Consider the following 18,532-nt stretch of genomic DNA (forward strand, 5'->3'; position numbering starts at 1 on the left):
TATTTAGGAGAACATTTACATATCCGAGCATTGGGAAATGCCTGATGTGAGAGACAAACATGAACCGTCCTACAATTTAACGTTTTTGGGCTGGTGAAAGTCAGCATAAACAGAAGTCAGAGAGGGATGCGTTGCTGCGTGATCAGTGCGGATAATTGCTGCCTCCACCGTCCCAGGATGAGAGCAACTACGAGTGGATAAGATAAAGACAAACAGTGAGATGTAAGAAAATTAGCAGAAGATACACACAGGCAAGTCACAGAAGAGGAGATGCCAGGGGCCAGTAAACATCTGGAAAATGCTCTCCTTCATTAGTGGTCAAGTAAATGCAAAATAAAACCACAAAGGTAACATTGTCCCTCATCAGATGTAGCAAGACACGGGCTAGCAGCCCGATCTGGGAAGGCTGTTGGTAAGTAAGAGCGTTTATCAATGTCGTCGAATGGGTTGGTTCAACTTTCCGAAAATTACTCCGGCCATGTCTATCATCATAAAAAATCCCCATCTTCTTTGACCCATGGATCTCACTTGGGACTCTATCTACAAAAATTAAATCACCAGGATGAAGGAACGTGTGCAGAATTACTCAGAGAAAAACATCAGGAAGAGACTGTCAATAGGTGAATGGTTGAATAAATTATGGTAGAACTATTCTGTTGATTATTACACAAGTGTTTGAAAAAGAAAGAATTCCACCTACATATATTGATCTGGAAGAACAGACAGGACATAGTTTTTAAGTAAAATAATATAAGTTAATCCCAGTTTATTTAAAAAATATGCACAGGCATACCCTCATTTAGACAGCTGGGGCTGACATTTCAAGTCTGAAATGATATAATTTGATAATTTCTCTTCTTCCTTTTTCCTCTCCTGCAAGTAAGCATGAAGCAGGGTTCTGCGGATCAGGACGGCACCCAGTGGGATAACGTGACCGAGTGTGGGCAACCTCCCACGGCAAGGCCCTCCTCTGGTGGCAGTGACTCTCTTGTCCCAGAAAGCTCCCTGTCCTCCCTTACACTTCAGTTGACGTGCTCATGAGGATGCCCGGTTCTTCTATACTTAGGTTGCATTTCCAGAGCCAAATTTGGCTGAGCCACGCCTGGGCTTGGCGGAAGAGCACCATGGAGAATCCTCCATGTCGTCCCCAGGTGGGGCCAGGGGACGGGGGAAGGAGAGTCCGCATGCTGCCAACCCAGTTCCAGAGGCCGCTCCAGACGGGATGCAGGGACAGGACACAGAAACCAGGGTGGCCATCAGCACGAGACACCAGTACCATGGCCAGAGACCTACAGAACACCTTCATAAATAAATATTAACTTCCAATACTATTTATGATAATATCTGTGGACTTGAAATAAGAATATGTCACAACTTTTGACAAGGAAAGCCCACTGCATCCCAATGTTTTAATATATATTTTCCAGCCAGAGCAAATTTGGGCATGGAATTCAATTCATTAAAGCCAAACACATGATAAGTCTGAAATCCCTTCAATTTATAACAGCCTCACAGGTAGGTCTCCCAGGCAGCTTTGACGAGGAGATATTTGACATTTTTGGGAAATTACATAAAATTTTCCCAGCTTTCTTTTTATCATCTCTATAAGGACGTACTATTTTCTATGAGTATTATATTTGTTTGGTACTAATGACAATTAAATAATAATAAAAATTTAGAAGCACTCTCTGTATGGATGATTCACTTTGCAAGAAGCTACATGTCAAGTCTTTTTTTTTTTTTTTAAAGATTTTATTTATTTATCTGTTTGAGAGAGAGAGAGGGAGAGAATGAGTAAGGCAGAGGGAGAGAGAGAATCTCAAGCAGACTCCATGCTCAGCACAGAGCCCGATGCAGGGCTCGATCCCACAACCCTAAGATCATGACCTGAGCCAAAATCAAGAGTCGACGCTCAACCAACAGAGACATGCAGGCGCCCTGACATGTCCGTCTTTTTATTTCTGTCCAAGAGGGTCTATGGTAAAAATTCCATAGGCAGGAATAACACTCTTTATGCCAGGAAGTTTGCCAAGAAAATCTTCGTTTTCTTCTGAATTTACAGCAGGAACAGAGGTGCTAGATGTTGAAGCTGGCTCTCTGGTAACACACAGTGTCTCCCACCCTCGCTGTCCCTCGCCGCACCCTGATCCTGGCTCAGCACGGACATCCTCCACACCCCCCGTGACATCCCCTCCACCCCTCAGCATCCCACCCGCTCTCCAATGACGCGCCTCCCATGCACAGGAAGAATCCTTGATGTTGAAACTGTGTCGAGGTTTATTAAACAACGTTCTCGAGGTATCTTTTGAATATATTTTAATCCAACCATTTCCGGAGCATCATTCAATTGTTTTAACTCAGTTTACCAAGCCGTGCAACCATCATCACTCATCAGTCTTTGTCGCAGATCAATACTTCATCGATCACAGATCACACATCTTCTCATAGATCGGTATTTTCATCATCCCAGTGAGACTACACGTGCCCATTTACGGCCAGTCCCCATTCCTCCCCGAAGCCCCAGTCAACCACAAACCTCCTTCCTGTCTGCAGATTTGCCTCTTCTGGACATTCCCTATAAACGGGACGGTACAGTATGCGGTCTCTCGTGTTTGCTTCTTTCACGTGTCATGGTATCGACCCATCGGGAGCATGCCGGCTGTCCTTCCCTGCTGACCCGGGTTGCCTTGTATGGATGGGAACACACTGTGCTTGTCAGCGTTGGGTTATTAAGAATAATGGCGCCAAGAACATTCGTGTGCAAGGCTTTGCATGGACACATGACTTCATTTATCTCGGGGAGATACTTGGCACTAAAATTGCTGGGTCCCATGGTGAATGTATGTGTGACACTGGGGTTTATAAGAAAGACACGTATGCTCGTCTGGATGACCACAGTCTGTCTCTCACTCGTACTTGGTCTTCGCCCCTGTTCCTGGCTCCCAGCTCCCAGAGCCCTTGGGCCACAAGAGCAATGGTGCATCTTTGCTACAGGATTTGGTCTCCTGTCCTCAGTTCCTGACATGGTTGCAGAGCCGGAAGGTGAAGCGGGTGTCTTGTTCCTCAAAACCAGCCCCTCTGCTCCGCAGCCGTGTTTGTGTTAACGAGGTGACCCCTGGGCCTCCCCTGAAGATGGGCGCGGGCTGGTTGCCAAGGGGGCCGACCTGAACGGAGGGTTGGAACGTCCGTCCCTCGCCCCCGCTTTGCAGGAGGGCAGAGCGGCTGGAGGTTGAGTGGGTCACCGGTGACCAGTGACTTAATCGATCATGCTTGTGTAATGGCGGCCCCATAAGAACCCACAGGAGGGGGTCTGGAGAGCTTCCAGGTTGGGGAACCCGAACGCTTCCACTGTTGCCGTGCGCTGCCCTAAGCTCCATGGGGGGCGGGGACAGACTCACCCTAGGTCTCCCCCGTCTGGCTGAGGCTTCGAACCCTTTAACATCCTTTGTGATGGATTGGTAACCTAGTGAGTAAACACAAGGGTTCCCTGAGCTCTGTGAGCTGCTCTGGTGAATTAATCAATCCCAAGGTTTGTAGCGGGTCCGTCAGAAGCACAGGTGACCGACCGCCTGGACCTGGGACTGGCACCTGCAGCGGGGAGGGGCGCGTCCTGTGGGACCAACGCCCTCGCCTGTGGGATCCGATGCCACCTGCAGGTGGACAGGTTCAGGGTGGAGTGAACTGTAGGACACCAGCTGGTGTCGGAGTGTTGCTTGTTGGTGTGAGGACCCCTGCCCAGTGGTGGAACTGGCTGCACGACCCTTAGTATGTTTAACGTTTTAAGAAACTGCCAGAGTCTTCCAGAGAGCACAACCTTCCTTTCCCACCAGCAATGCAGAAGGGTCCTGTTTCCCACATGCGTTGTATTTCAAGTCTGTGCTTTGTAATCCCTGCTTTGGTACCATTATAATAGAAGCTTTTATGCTCTAGCTGACTTCACTCTAATTGACATTATGAACTTAATATCCATTGAAAAACACCGTGGAAACAGGGCAACATGCAAACCACTAATGAGCAGCTTGGTGGTCAGGAGTCAAGAGATCACATTCCCACTGATACAGCTTACTCATGCCCTTTTCTCTGAGATGGAACTTCACTCCCACCTTGGCAGGGTCGATAAGTACAAGTGAGTCTGTATTACGGATACAGTGGGCTTGGTATGGTTTCCCCGCTGACATTTACTGAGCACTTTCTGAGGACAGACACCTGCTGAGGTCATTTCTGGCTTTATTGTGTGTAAGACCCACGCGACGTCTATAGACTTGGGGACTGATGTTCGGAAGCGTGGGGCAAATTCCCCAATGCTACCAGGCAGCGGGCGGTGGAGATGACACGTGAAACCCTGATGTTTTACTGCAAGATCTGTGGGAAGGGAGTGTGGCACTTGGCACACGCCAGGAGGAAGAATGGGGTGCTGCCATGTGAGGGGCACAGGATTCACAGGGACCCATTAAACGCAGCACAAGGACACCCACCTCTCCAGCCAGAACCACTGAAGGGCACTCTTTGAATTAGTGAGAAATTGTGTTCAACTGCTTATAACTGAAACCATTTTTCTCAAATGTCAGGAAATCCAGAAGCAGATACCCAGGCTTGCACGAAGCTCCTTCTGTCTTTGGGCCCTGCCACTCCATGCATGTGGTCTTCCTCCCACGACTGCCTCATGGTCACAAGACGGCTGCCCACCTCCTTCCCTCACATCAACAGTTCAGATAGAGAAATTACCAAGAAGAGAACAAGAGGGAGAAAGCCGGCTCCCTGAGCAGAAAAGCAAAATCTTTGCAGTGGGAATAGTTTGATGTGACCATGCTTACCAGCAAAGGAGGCTCAGAAATGTCATTTTTTTAGCTGAGACCATTAGTCCCCCACACAAAGCCAGGATTCTGCAGTTAGAAGGGGAGAAGCCCCAGTGAGCAGGGGCTGTACATTCATGTCCAGTCAGGTCATCGCAGGCTCTAGTGGCCCAAGAATGATCTGAGAAATGTCTACCATCATGTTGAGACACCAAACACATTCCCTCTCCAATCCTGTCTCGCTACCAAAGTACTGGAAGGAGCATGGCTTTATAAATAACACCAACGGCAACAACAATGTAACAATAACGATCGTGTTGGCAGCCCACACTGGGCGCTCACTCTGGGCCAGATTCTCTGCTACACTCATTACATATATTAACTAAATTTAAACCCCACCACCATCACGTGGGGGAAGTATTAGTATCACCATTGCTCAAGGGGGGAAACTGAGGCACAGAGCGGTTAAGTGATTCGCCCAAGGTCAGCCACACAATCAGGACCCGGCAGGAGTGGGAGAAGCTGCTCTGTGTTTGTGATGTGGTCCGGCACACGTGTCTCCTTCCCCGAGACCCACTGCTTGTCATGAGCAGAATGTGCCGTCTCGTTTAGAGACCTACGTCCCTCTCGCTGAAGCTGTGTTGCTCACGGGACATGAGGGTGGTGAACAAACCCCAAAGCCCCCTGTGGAGGAATCCTGAGAGCCCGTGGGAGAGGCGTGCATGCTGGCCCACCCCTGCGCTAGCCGCGCTTCGCCACTCTCCTGCTGAAATGTTTCTCATCTGTGTGACTCCGAGCCCCCCTGGGGTAAGGACAAGAGGTGTGGGTGGGAAGGCACAGGGAGAGGCGCGGGGGGTGGTGATGCACGCTCGCCCTCCCCAGGAAGCACCCTCTGCTTGCACGCTCATCCCTCTGCTTTGCTCACTGTGCAGCCAGGTTTTGCAAGAAATAGGCGAAAGTAAGTGTATGTTGGTTTTCTCTTTTTTTTATTTCTGGGAGAAGATAAATCTTGTACATTGCCTACAGATGGGAAATAAAATAATGGCTCTTATGTCGCTGAGATGTGATCGGGAGGGAGGCTGCCTTCATGTCAAGGGGTGTTTTCCCTTGAGTTGCTGTATTAACAGACTTCAGGCGCGAGGACCTGCTGAGTGACCCCCGCCTTCCCGCTCCAGCCCCCCGCTACTGCTCAGCCTTCTCAATCCTTGCCAGCACGGACGGAAATCTCTGCACGGGCTGCTTGAAGCACCTGTAAAATTGTATCTATATCGGTAAATGTTTTCATCTCGTGATACGCAAAAGAACAAGAAAGAACACCAAGGAGATGCAAGGTCAAGTGTCTGCAGTTAGGGGGTGAGAAGTCTGTTTCTTTTGTGTGAATTTATAAATCTATGTTTAAACTGGATAATTCAGCGACCGGGGGTGCTTACAGAGATGTCCCAACCCATGAGCATCTTATTAATAAAACATTCAAAAACCCCTTTCCTTTCAAAAACAAACAAACAAAAAAGCAAAACAGAAAGTCCTACAGGGCCCAAGTGTGAAATATAGAGACGAAGGACCAAAGAGATGTGTAGGCTACAAATTTGCATTTTTCTAGTTTACAGCGTTGTGGTTCATGTGATGCATGTTCGAGAATTCTTAACATGCGCTAATAGTTCAATGAGCAACCCCATTGCTTATATATGATGGAGAGGATTCAAACGGAAACTCTGATTTTTATGTATCTTTTTAGCCCTAGGAGCAAATCGAGTTTTCCTTGGCAGAGAAACATATTAGCTATGGTCCGTGCTCCACGTTACATGTTCGGGGAAGCTGGGACGAAACAGTATTTGCCATCCGGCTGCATTTTTTACGTAATGCAGGGCATGGATGTTTTCTCTCAGCACCTAGGACTCACTCCGGGGGAAAACCCCAGAGGACAATGCATTCCTGTCCCTACTGAGGGGCAGGGGAAGGAAAAGACCTCAGCAATTGCTGGAATGTTCCCTGCTGGAAACAGAGGTTCGTGGACCACGGCTGACCAAGTGTGGACGTGGCCATCAGCTGCCCTGGACAGCTCACTCTGATGTGACACCCCATGGGGCCGACACCCGTGAGCCGGCCGTCTGTGGGGCGAATACCGCTGAGCCGGCTGGCCGTGGGGTCCTGTCCTGAAGGCTCCGGAGGAAGACTGAGCCCATCCGTCCGTGCGTCGGGGTGCAGTGTCTTCACAGAACCCACCAAGTGGTGCAGAAGGGGGCTTGAGCGATGGAATTACGTGACAACACTGCTGTCCTTACCGCAGAACCAGGCCGGGACTGGCCCCTGGGACGACCCACCAAGGACGGCCACCAGGGAGGGGCTCTGCATCAGGAAGCCCGTCCCACCAGGGCCCCTGGAGCAGAGCTGGCTGACGCCCGGGAGGCAGGCTACAACCATTGCCTCCCAAGAGACGCTGGCCCCGTGGACCCGCCCCAGCAGAAGGATGCTCCTGGGCCCCAGGTTTGCTGCACCCCCAATCGATCCTTCCTCTGCAAGGGGGTCCAGTGGGATCACGTTCAGCTTTGCCATGTTCGCAGTGTCAGACGATGATGTGCAGGTGCGGACTGGGCCAGCCCATCATTTCCACCCCATGTGACTTTAAATCCAGCCCCCACTTCAGCTCTGGAACACCCCCCGACCCCACTCAGCCTCAGTGTGAAGCCTGTAGAATGGGGACAAAAGGTGCCTTTCCATAGGGTGGTCTGTGAGAATAAAGCAATCCCCATAAAGTCCCCAACAACATGCAAATGCACAGTAACTGTTGGTCACCTGTGTCCCCTCTTCGCCGCCAACAACGGAAACTCTCACAAGGGAACAACGTTCTTGTGTTTACTCCCTGGCACTGGGCAGGTTGGTGGCACAATGGTTCAGGAGGTGGAGGAGGGAGGCACATTTTTAAGTCAAATTAACTTGACTACCGGGTCATCTCTGGTGGGGCGTCTGGATGCATGCCTGCTGGAGGGACCCTGGCCTGTGACAAAGTACCAGGGGCGGTCAGCGGAGACCCCTGGAAGAGGACACTGAGTTGCAGGAAGGACCAGTGACTCAGTCAACAACCCCAGCAACTGTGCCCAAGTCTGCACTTTTCCATTCCCCTTGCTGCCCCCCTGCATTCCCCACATAGCTCTTCCTCTTGGCTTCAGATTTTCCAGAAAGCCCATCTCCCTCCTGTTTACCTCTCACAGGGATTAAAGGCAAAGTTTCATCTGTCACATCTGGGCTGGGAGCCCGAGCACTCAGCGGCTTGGAGCGTCTCTCGCCTTCTCCAAAGCAATGCACACGGGACTCCTTTGGGTACTGGATCCCACACCAGCCCTACTTCACAAAACAGATCTGGTTCCAACCACGGTCTACCACACCTACACCCCCTCCTGAATTGTTTCCATAGCCTCACTGGTCATCCCACCTCTGCCTTTGAGCCCCTACGCTTTATTGCTCATAGAGCAGCCAGAACGACTCTAATAGTGCCCCTCCTCTGCTAGACCCCTCCCCTGGCTTCCCACCTCGCTCTGGATAGAACTCATGTTCTCCCCATACAGTCTGGTCCTTGTTCTTGGTCACTCCCTGTGGAGTGACCCCCTCTGGCCTCCTTGCTCTACCTGAATGGACTAACCACACTCCTACCCCAGGGCCTTTGCCCAGGCCAGCCTTCTGTGCTCACTGGTCTTCCCCCACATATGCGCAGCTCACGTGGGTCTCTGCTCAGATGGTGCAGCATCGGTAAGGAAGTCTCCCACCCCTGGTGATGAAGACATACCTGGGCACAGGTGTAACTTCATTACCTTGTTTTTATTTATACCTGCACCCTCTCTGCCACGTTATATATGCATGCATGGGTGTTAGTCCTCCCGCTACAATGTGAACTTTTTTTTTTTTTAATGCAGTGTATAGGTCAGAATCTTTAGTACAAACAAAAGGAATCAACAGGGACTGACTTAACTGGGAAGTGAAGGCTAGGCAGCACACAGCATCTCCCAGAGGAGGAAAACCAGACTCGGGGTCAATCATCCCGGAACCGCGGGGAGCACGGCGCCACAGAGCTTTCAGCCCAGGGCACGGGCCGTTTCCGACCAGTGGGAAATGCTGAGCTTCCCTGGATGCGGCCCCAGCGCCCTCCCACGGGAGGTCGCCGCTGCCGGAACCACGCACACCACGCCTCCCTGACGTCCCCACTGCCCGGCTCCACCAGGTCACGCTGCTCTCCTGGCCACCGTGATGCCCAAATCAACCCTAACTTTGGTTGCTTACCTCCTTGCTTTCTCCCACGCCAGCCTCTGGGGATGTTCTCCTGTCCGTTTCGCCTGGGGAACTCTCATTCATCTTAGGGCTTCCTCTTCTGGGAGCCTCCTGTGCCCTCACCTCAAATAAGGTACCTGGGCACACCCCTCTTAGTGCACACCCCCCTCCACTGTCCCACACTGCTGCAAGTTTTACACGTAACAAATCACTGACTCTCTACAACGACCCAGGAGGAAGCATGCTGATTGTCTTCACGTACAGAGAGGGACACGGAAGCACAGAAACTAACAAACTTGGCCAAGGGCATTCACCCGGCAAGTGGCCGAGTCAGGATTTATTCTCAGGGTATCTGGCTCCAGAGCTGAGGTTTTTTTTTTTCTGTTTTCTGTTTTCTTTTTTTAAGATTTATTTATTTATTTGAGAGAGAGAGGTGGGGGGAGGTGCAGAGGGGGAGGGAGAGGGAGAATCTCCAACAGACTGTGAGCTGAGCACAGAGCCTCATGCGGGGGCTTATCTCATGACCGTGAGATCACGACCTGAGCTGAAATCAAGAGTCGGATGCTTCACCGACTGAGCCACCCGGGCACCCCTAAGAGCTGGGGTCCATAACTACCACCTGCTATAACTCCTGAACCCCACTACCTGTCTTGTTCCTCAGCGGGAGAAATCCAGGTATGAGGGGCTTTGTCTCTCCTGCTGCTAGACCTCCTCCTCTAAGCAGAACGTTTCATCCTACGGGGAGCTCATACCTATGATACATGAGATCCTCACATCCATCCAGGCTCCTTATTCAGGTATTCTGGAAAGAATTCCAGGAGTACCGTTCCAGTTTGCTTTCCATCGAAATATCCCCAGTGATGCTTCTCTTGTTCCTGGGTGATTAGCTCTAGACCTTGAGTCATAACTTCAGGTGCATAAGAAATATCACTTGCTCTGTTTCCTGTGACCTGAAGAATTTCTCACTGCAGACCCCACTTGTGTGTCTGGTCGAGCACTTAGCCTCTGGGATGTTCATGAATTTTTCCCCATCCCCTTTCTAAAGAGTTTTAAAAGAAGGGAAATAGGGTCATCTGTGTATTTCAAAAAGATCAAGCTTAATTTTTCAAAAGACCTTCTGACAATTCCAAGTGTTGGTGAGGATGTGGAGTAATGGGAACTCTTGTACACTGCGGGGGCGGGGAGGCGTAAATGGGTACAGCCGCTTGGAACAGCGTTTGCCAGGACATGGGTATACGTTACAACATAGAAGTTCCATCTCTGGGAACAGACCCTCGGGGAACGAGCGCTCATGTTCACCAAAATGCGTGTGCAGTGACGTTCAGAGGAGTGTTCTGGAAACTGGAAACAACCCAACTCTCCCTCAGTAGAATGGATAAATAATGTGCGGTATATTCAGATACGGTTACCACCCAACAACCACCACACAGAGAAAACACTGGTCCGGGCAATGACATCGATGAAGCGCAGGGATGGAATTCCGAGGCAAAGACGCAGACGCGAGGGAGTATGTCCTGTATGACTTCACTGATCCAAGGCCCGCCAGCTTTCGGCGAGAGAGAGCAGAACAACTCCTGTGTTCGGGTGGGGCGGGTGTTGGCATGGAGGCGTGCGAGCACCTCGGGGGACGAGGGCAGTGTTCTGTACGCAGACCTGGAAGGCGGGGGCCGGGTCTCCACGTGTATGTGACACTTCATCGTGATGTGCACTCAAGACTCTTGCACTTTTACTGTGTGTGCTAGAACCTGATAATTTTTAAAATGTCCTTTTAGTACCAGTCAATTAGGTGTTGAACAGAAATAAATTTTAATGGAAGGGGACGGGCAACGCAGACAGAATTTCAAGGCAGGTTCTCGGAATCCATTACTCATCAGTGCTACGTATAGAATACCATATGGAACCGCCTGGAAAGCCTTCCATTGCCATCCTCAACGCAATTGCTTTTGCAATAATTTCTAGCCGCTCTTTCCTCTTCCAAATCCCCGGGTTTCATGCCTGGCACAGGTTTAAAAATAGACCAATCGCTTCAGGATTCACAACTCCCTCCCAGGACTTCCCTCCCACTAACCACACCGCAGGAAGTCAGGCGGCAAGGCGCTAAAGTGGGATGCGGGCTTTGGGAATTACTGAATAAATGGAAATTGGTATAAACACCCCAAACTGAAAACGCACCCAGCATTAATCAGGTTTACCTTTGGCAAAGGATCTTTTCTTTGAGGCTTGAGAGGCTGTAAGAAGGCTTCTGTCTGGGCTAACTTCCCTATCAAGAATAAGGTCCAGTCCAAACACCGGATGGTTAATATTCTGCTTGCATTTATGGTGAGACCATATTTTTAAACACCAGCTTGGTCGCCCCCCACCCTGATGCAGTCTTTTGTCTCTATCCACCTGTCCCCCATTCAAGCATAAGCGAGTCTACTCTATCGTTAAGGTTCAGTGCACAGCAGACGCACACTGCTTCCCGGACACTGAAATGCTGGAAAGTGTAGGTTCTTCTATTGTTCCCACTACGTGCTGGCCCTCCCCTGGTTAGGGTGATGGTTTCCCACCTAGGACATCAGGCTTGGGCATGTGACTTCCTTTAACCCATGAAATGGGAAGGTGCTTAAGGAATTATGATATGGTTTTAAGATCTTTCTTCTCCAAGAAAACAACATCCCGGAGAGTGGCAGCTCTTTGGTTTTGGTCCAGAATGGAAAGGAGGGGACAGAGAGCTACACCTGGCCGGACATGCACATGCAGTGAGAGCAGCCAGCAAGCTCCTGGGGTTAGAAGCTTCTGAGACTTTGGGGTCATTTGTGACCAAAGTGGATTTAAGCAAAATGTGGCTACCGTGGGAGACAGAAAGGACTCATGTGCACAGAGGAAGTAACAGATTTTGGAGTTTCCATAATAATGCAAGAGAGAAGCGTCCTGTTCTGGAGACGGAAACGCAAGGTGGATTTTTGAAAGGAAAGCAAGGAAGGAGCAGAGACTGTGGGCCGGGTCTCTGCCGCCGGGTCTCAGGGAGGGGATGCCGCTGCTGCCGGGGAGGAGAGCTGGAAGGTGAAGAGCCAAGGGACTGTGGCTCATTTCTTACGAAGAAGCAGAACCCAGACAGGAAATGACTGTGTGGTGTGATGGTGTCAGGGAGGATGGGGACAACAGGGTGCAGCTTCTCCAGGCTCAGTGACGTGGGAGCCGGGCAAAGATCTCCTGAGTCCCCCAGAAGCATGGAGCGTGCAAGGTGGATCTCCATGCAAGTCGGACCTGCATCATGACCTAGGAGACACCTGAACGGACCCTCCGCTGAAGGCGGGGCAGACCCAAGACACCCCCGCAGGTGTCAGCGGGCTCAGTGGGGTTACAGCCAGGCGCCCCTTCAGCTTCCTCTCCAACCCCTGGCAACTGCAAGCCACTTAAAACTCAGGAACAATTCTGCAAAGAGGCAGGACGTCTGGAATGGGTGGGTGACGTGTATGGAAAGACCCTCCGATGATGGAGGCTTTCATCTGACGGAATGCAAGTCTGAAATGCACAGTACGATCGACTATAGACAGCAAAGCCATGGGGCTAGACTGAGATTTGCATCCATCACTAGCATATTTACCAACTGTCTCTGAGATCTTACTTGCCTAGCCCTGATTAGTGATTATATGGGCTCCGAGTCCAGCCAGGGAACAGTCTCTGTCTGGAGTTTCAGAGACTGAATGTCACCCAGGGGACTAGTTCAAAAGATGCTGGATGTTCATTCAGTTACATAAAAGTACGTGAATTTACTTGTAAAGGCAGCACTCTTCAGTAAAAACCGCAAGAAGAACAGGAAAAACTAAACAGCAGAGGGGAAGGGACGAGGGCACGCGGGCGCGGAGATGACGGGGAGCAGCTCAGGTCTCCAGGGATGGAGCCAGCCAGGCGAGGCGGTCTGATCAGAGCCAGAAACCGGAGCCACCGGACAGGAGCCGGGATCACGGCAGAGGCCGTCTGGCGGGAGACACAGCCGCAGAGGGGACCTGCGTGCAGCGCTGCCCCAGCAGAGAGACAGGGAGGGGGGCAAGGAGCCTGGGATCTCCTTCCGCGCTCTCAAACGTCCTGAACACGTCCCTCCACCGGCCACACTGTGACCAGCACCCAGCGGGCGAGGGAGCCTGAAACGTGGCATTTGCAGCAGTCAACCTTTGTGATTCGGAGCAGAGCAGGGAAGCGTGAAGATGGGGTCTGTGAGCAGCGTGCCGGAAACGCCCAGCTCCACATCTGTCCAGACACCGGCTGCAGTCATCGTCAGGACCCTGGCTACAAGAGTCCCAGGACGCTTCTCCTTCCCAATGCCAAGCTCGGCGAGTCACTGAACAGCTCCCCACACTGAGACACAAGCTGGGGCCCAGAACGTTCCCTGAGTCTCCACCCCATGCCCCTCGCACCTGGCCTGGTGCCTCCGGAGCAGTACACACTGATAAGGAACAGGGCGCTGGAAGAGGCAAGGCACAAGGCGCGGAGAACACGGAACACAGGTTTGCTGGCTGACGATGGTAGCAACCGCACGAACCTCCTGTAAGCTGCACTTGCGTAAGACTGGAGCCTTTCCTGCCTTGGACGCAGCCCAGACTAGCACAGGCAAGAGTCAGGTGCATTCCATTTGTGACCCAAAGGCCTTCCCGTCCCTCCCCTGCTGTGTGGGAGACTCTCAGGGATGCTCGGGGTGCTGCCCAGCCCCCGTCCCCCAGCTGCCTGGAGCACCAGGGGCAGACCAGCTCCGGGCGCTGCCCCAGCTACAGAGAGCCACGTGCCCCAGGGGATGCTCCCTCCCGGGCAGAAGTCCCCATCTAATGACTAGTCACAGTGGCTTCTCCCTGGGATGAGTGACTCCCCTTGGGATGAGCTGAGGTTTTGCTGAAACATCAGATATGCCCAATCCTGCTTCTTGCCCAGGAATTTCCCAGGGGCACGTCCCCCAGACTTCCTGCACATACAGATCTGCATGCCAGAGCCCACTTCCCGGGGGGCCCCAGCTAAGACAGGGGTGCATTTCGGCAGCGGGATTCTCAAGGTTACCTGCCCCCTGGCGCGCTGCCGATCCGTGGGCCCTGCAGAGCTCTGGTATCTGAACCATTAAGCCCATCCTGATATCATCAAAAACTGCTTTACATGCTCTCTGATCTGACGATAAATATGAGAAGATAAAAGCCAAGCTTGGTGAGCAATGACTCATCCCGCCGATTGACTCGGACTGTCCTTGATGCCCTCTCCCCTAGCCTCCCTCTCTCCCTGTCTCGACACTGGTCCTCCCTCCTTTCCTCACTCTCTCCCTGTCCCAGACATAGCTCACACCTCTGTTTCCCCTTTCTTACTCACTCTCTCTTTCTGGCTGGACAGCCGCCCCTCCCTGGCCCTCTACACAGGCCAGACACTGCATATGCCCCCCAGATGCAGAAATGAGCATAGAAAGCAGGCCTGGTCAAGAAGCATATTTCATACTCTTTGTGCACCAGGATTGCTTTCGGTTTGACCATATGACCAAGATGATGGCAATGGTCGAAATCCCAGAATTTAATTTTTTTCTGAATAGACATGGGAAAGATGTTCTTTCTTTCAGAATTCCAAAGTACCAGAGTCTAAGCCATTCCTGGAGGCCATCTCTCCACTGCCTGGGGCGTGTGCCTATGACTGAAACTAACCCAGAGGGAAAGCAATGACAGGTGTCAGCATGTGAACTCCTGGATCCAGCTGTGCCTGAAGCTCTCCCCCTAGATTTTTCAGTTTATGAGTCAATCAACTGCCTTTTAGACTTAGGCCAGCATGGATTGTGTCTCTGTCCCCTGAAACTTGAGTACTAGAGTTCAGCCAAGTCAATCATTCACAGAAAAAGTCACAGCGTAGCCTACACAAAGCATTTTTATTCTTATGCGGTGCAAGTCAGGTTTCCCACCAAGCGGACTCTGAGATGGAACTTTGTTGAGTTGTGTTATTGGGAAAACATCTGTAGGGGAAGGAAGGAAGCAGGATGGGCAGGGGGAACATAACCAAAATGTGATGCAGTCCCAGGGGTCCTATCCCCAGAGAGGTATGGAGCTGGGTGGTCCTTTAGGGTTGCTCCAAATTGAGACCAGGGCCTGAGCCTTGTATAATTAGCTGTGTCCTCTAGTGATTGGACATGGGCTGCCCCCACAAAAGGGACAGGATCTTGGATGGCACCCTGGGCAAGTCTGGAAAGGGGACCGGGTCCATAGGTATCGGCTGCCACCCTCCTAGCAGATGGTGGGGGGAGAAACTCAGCACAAGATGAGGAGACGTGGGTGATGCACTAAGACACCCACCACTGGCGCAGTGAGTCCTTGAGGACAGAGAAAGCGGGGACCTGGGGTAGGATACGGTGTGGCTCGGTCAGTCCTCCCAGCGCTCAGACCCACGGCTAAACATCGCTGCTCAAGCTTTGCCCACCCTGACTCGCGGGGGCTCCGGATCTGCGCACCTTCGCTGCACGGCTGACCCCCAGGCAGAGACGACTTGCCAATACATCCAGAGGTGCTTACGGAGAACCCTACGTCCCACCCGACGTGGGGTGCAGCAGTGGATGACAGAGACAGGATCCCTGCCCTGATGCAGAATATGACCATCAGTACCCAGACGGCCCCAGAGTTACTAACGGATGCTTCAAGTCTCGTCTCACGTCCATGAACATTTCTCGGATCTCTCCTCCTGCGGAGCTCAGCCCCGCCTGCCTTCTGAGCAGCGATGAGCAACAAACACGCGCACGGCGTTATTGTCCGACACGCCGCGGTGAAGGCAGGTGCCGTGTCAGACTGTTTAAAAGTCGGGAATTAAAAGGTGCTGCCAACAATATATTTCAGGCTTTGGTTTCCCACAATTTCTTCTGGAAAATGCTGTGGTGGTGATTTCTTTCTCTGAAACAGCAACGGTGCCTGCCAAGCGTTCACCTACTCGCCTGGCCGTGAGACACCAGGCTGGTATGTTCTGCCTGCCGGACATCAACACCTCCGCGACGGAGGACGCCATTAGCCCCGGCCACGGCCCCAAGCGGACCCCACACAGCTTCAGTAAGCTGTCATCTCAAATCCAAAACAGGCTAATCTGCGTGATGAAGACCCCCGCACGGACACAAACCAACAACCTGCCCCGTTTCTCGTCTGGTCCACCCCAACACAGGGAGAGAAACGACCGCACCCTCCCACGCTCAGCGTGCCCCTCCCACTACTGTTCTAAACCCTGCGCTTTCTCCAATTTATCTTTCCTCTAAAGAGTAATTTTTATCTCAGTAAATGGTCTGGCTCATGGCTTTTCTACTTCAGTCACTCTGGAATCCGATGTTTGCTCAGTTCTGCATGCAACCAGCACTATGATGCAAACAGTATTTTTATTAAATTGACTTGCTTTCTTTCCTTAAATGCATTCGTTTTGAAAGGAAGCTTTATTGCACTCCTGTTAAGTGAAAGCTGGAGTCCTTTGCTATAAATAGCAGGCAGCCATAAATATAACCAAGAAGAAAATTAAGCAACCTTATTCGTTCTAACTAGATACTGTCGTCTGCCAAAGGCTTTACCTCCAACTTGTACTTTACTTTGAAAAATGAGGCAAGCAAATATTAGGATTTAAAGACACCCTACTATCAAACAGACCCTTTCTCCGGGAGGTAATCCGAACGGTTGGGAAAACGAAAAAGAGGTGAACTTTCTACGTGTGGTTCATTGCTCTCAGTAACTGTGCCCGAGTGCTGTATGCATCCCCTCACTCCCTCTGGGGAGCCTGCAGTATGTCAGGCTTGCCTAGCAAGGCAGTAAGACGGGATGATGTGGGCACCGCTTAGGATCAGGACGACCCCAGCTCAGTGCTGCCTTTACCACTAGGAGCTTGTGCATCCGGCCTAAGCCTCTGTCCATCTGGGCGTGTCTCGTCTGAGTCGTAATAACGTGTGAGGTAGCTCTCGGCCTCCAGCAAACCTCCAGCTCCCGGAAGACAAGAGTGTCTTACTTATCTATACCTTCAGCACAGGCATAAAATGACATACGATGTATCTTGAAGTGCGATGCTCGGCACGTTGCGGGTGCTCAGTAAACTTATGTGGGAGGTAGGAACGAATGAAAGCAGCGTGCTGAACACCGTCGGGGACGTGCACTTCAAGGATTCGTTACGACTACGATTATACGACGCAGCATTCATTCTGTGGGTTTCACAGATGAGGAATGGAAGGTTTATTCTGGTCAGACAAGTTCTCCCAAGGGCATAACCATGTCTGGGGGAGTGTATATTTTTAAATACTTATTATGCAACATTTCAAGGCTCCAGGAAAAGCAGAGGGAATGATATAAGGAAGGTGTGCACATCCTGCCCCCGGATTTCAACAGGTGTCCATGATCTACCAAATCTGCTTCATCGAACCCTGAGGGGCTGAAGGCTCTGGAAGTAGGCTATGAATTCCCACACTTTACTCACTGCTATAGACTGTTGGTGCCCCCTTTGAAATCAAGTCATACATAGAGATCCTCATCCTCCAGGTGATGGTAGGAGGAGGTGGAGACTTCGGGAGGCGATTAGGTCAGGAGGGTGGCGCCCCCAGGATGGGACTGGTGTCCTCGTAAAGGAGACCCCAGAGAGCCCCTCGCCCCTTCCACCACGGCCATCCACCCAAAACCTGAAGACGGTTCTCACCATGACCCGACCGTGCCGGCGCCCTGACCTGGGACTTCCAGCCTCCAGAGGGTGAGGGATAAGCATCTGTCGTCCGTAAGCTCCCCCCCAGGCTGTGGTATTTTGTGAGAACAGCCCAAACAGACCACGACACTTACTCTCTGACACAATGCTGGCAACAAATCACAAATCAATTTTAAATGACCCAAAGTAATAAAACGTATTACGTGTTCCGAATGTGCTAAAAGGCAGAGGGCACATCCCGGATTCCACGTGGCCGCTGGTAGTAAATACAAGAGCCGTGAAGACGCTGGGAGAAGAGTCCTCACTCGCCGACTTCCTGCTTGTTATCCATTGTGCACAAGGTGAATGGGTGTGGGGAGGGGCATGGCCACAGGTGCTGGGAGATCAAGGGTCCAACCCCAGGTCAGTCACTCACCAATCGTTGACCCTCACCAATTACATGGTGATAATTTTAAAAATCAACTTCACTAAAATGCTTTAAACACAAGTTAATCAATAACCGTGAGGATGCTTAACACCGCCCCGCGTTCGACGAAGGGACAAGTAAGGACCAGTTCAAACGCTAACAACCATGCCGAGTTTGGGAAGACTGCCGGGGAAGTCTCTCCCACACCCATCGGGGTTTCTGAGGCTTGAGAGAAGGCTCTGAGGGATAACACATCTTCACACCTTCAGAGTTTGTTGGGGGAACCACTACCATAGGACCTGAGGTCACAGTCAGCACCCGGAGCCTGGAACATCCCTTATATGGAGGCCAAGTGCTGAGCGTCGCCTGGTCCAGATTCTTCTTCTATATTAGGACAAACTGTTCTCCTGTTCTGGGCATTCAGTGA

General features: G+C 51.4%; 1 protein-coding gene and 1 long non-coding RNA gene across 4 annotated transcripts in view; both read right to left on the reverse strand.

The window, feature by feature from the left end:
• Nucleotides 1–18,532, reverse strand: part of TMEM132D (transmembrane protein 132D) — a 553,830-nt gene that overhangs the window by 221,566 nt on the left and 313,732 nt on the right. The gene's annotated exons all lie outside the window — the stretch shown is intronic.
• LOC144379957 (uncharacterized) overlaps nucleotides 5,763–18,532 on the reverse strand; it is a 55,210-nt gene continuing 42,440 nt past the window's right edge. The window contains exon 2 of the long non-coding RNA XR_013443566.1: nucleotides 5,763–6,042. This is a non-coding gene — a long non-coding RNA (uncharacterized LOC144379957). The remainder of the gene's footprint in view (nucleotides 6,043–18,532) is intronic.

This window comes from Halichoerus grypus, chromosome 13 (genome assembly GCF_964656455.1).
Source record: "Halichoerus grypus chromosome 13, mHalGry1.hap1.1, whole genome shotgun sequence".
In the NCBI taxonomy this organism is placed as follows: domain Eukaryota; kingdom Metazoa; phylum Chordata; class Mammalia; order Carnivora; family Phocidae; genus Halichoerus; species Halichoerus grypus.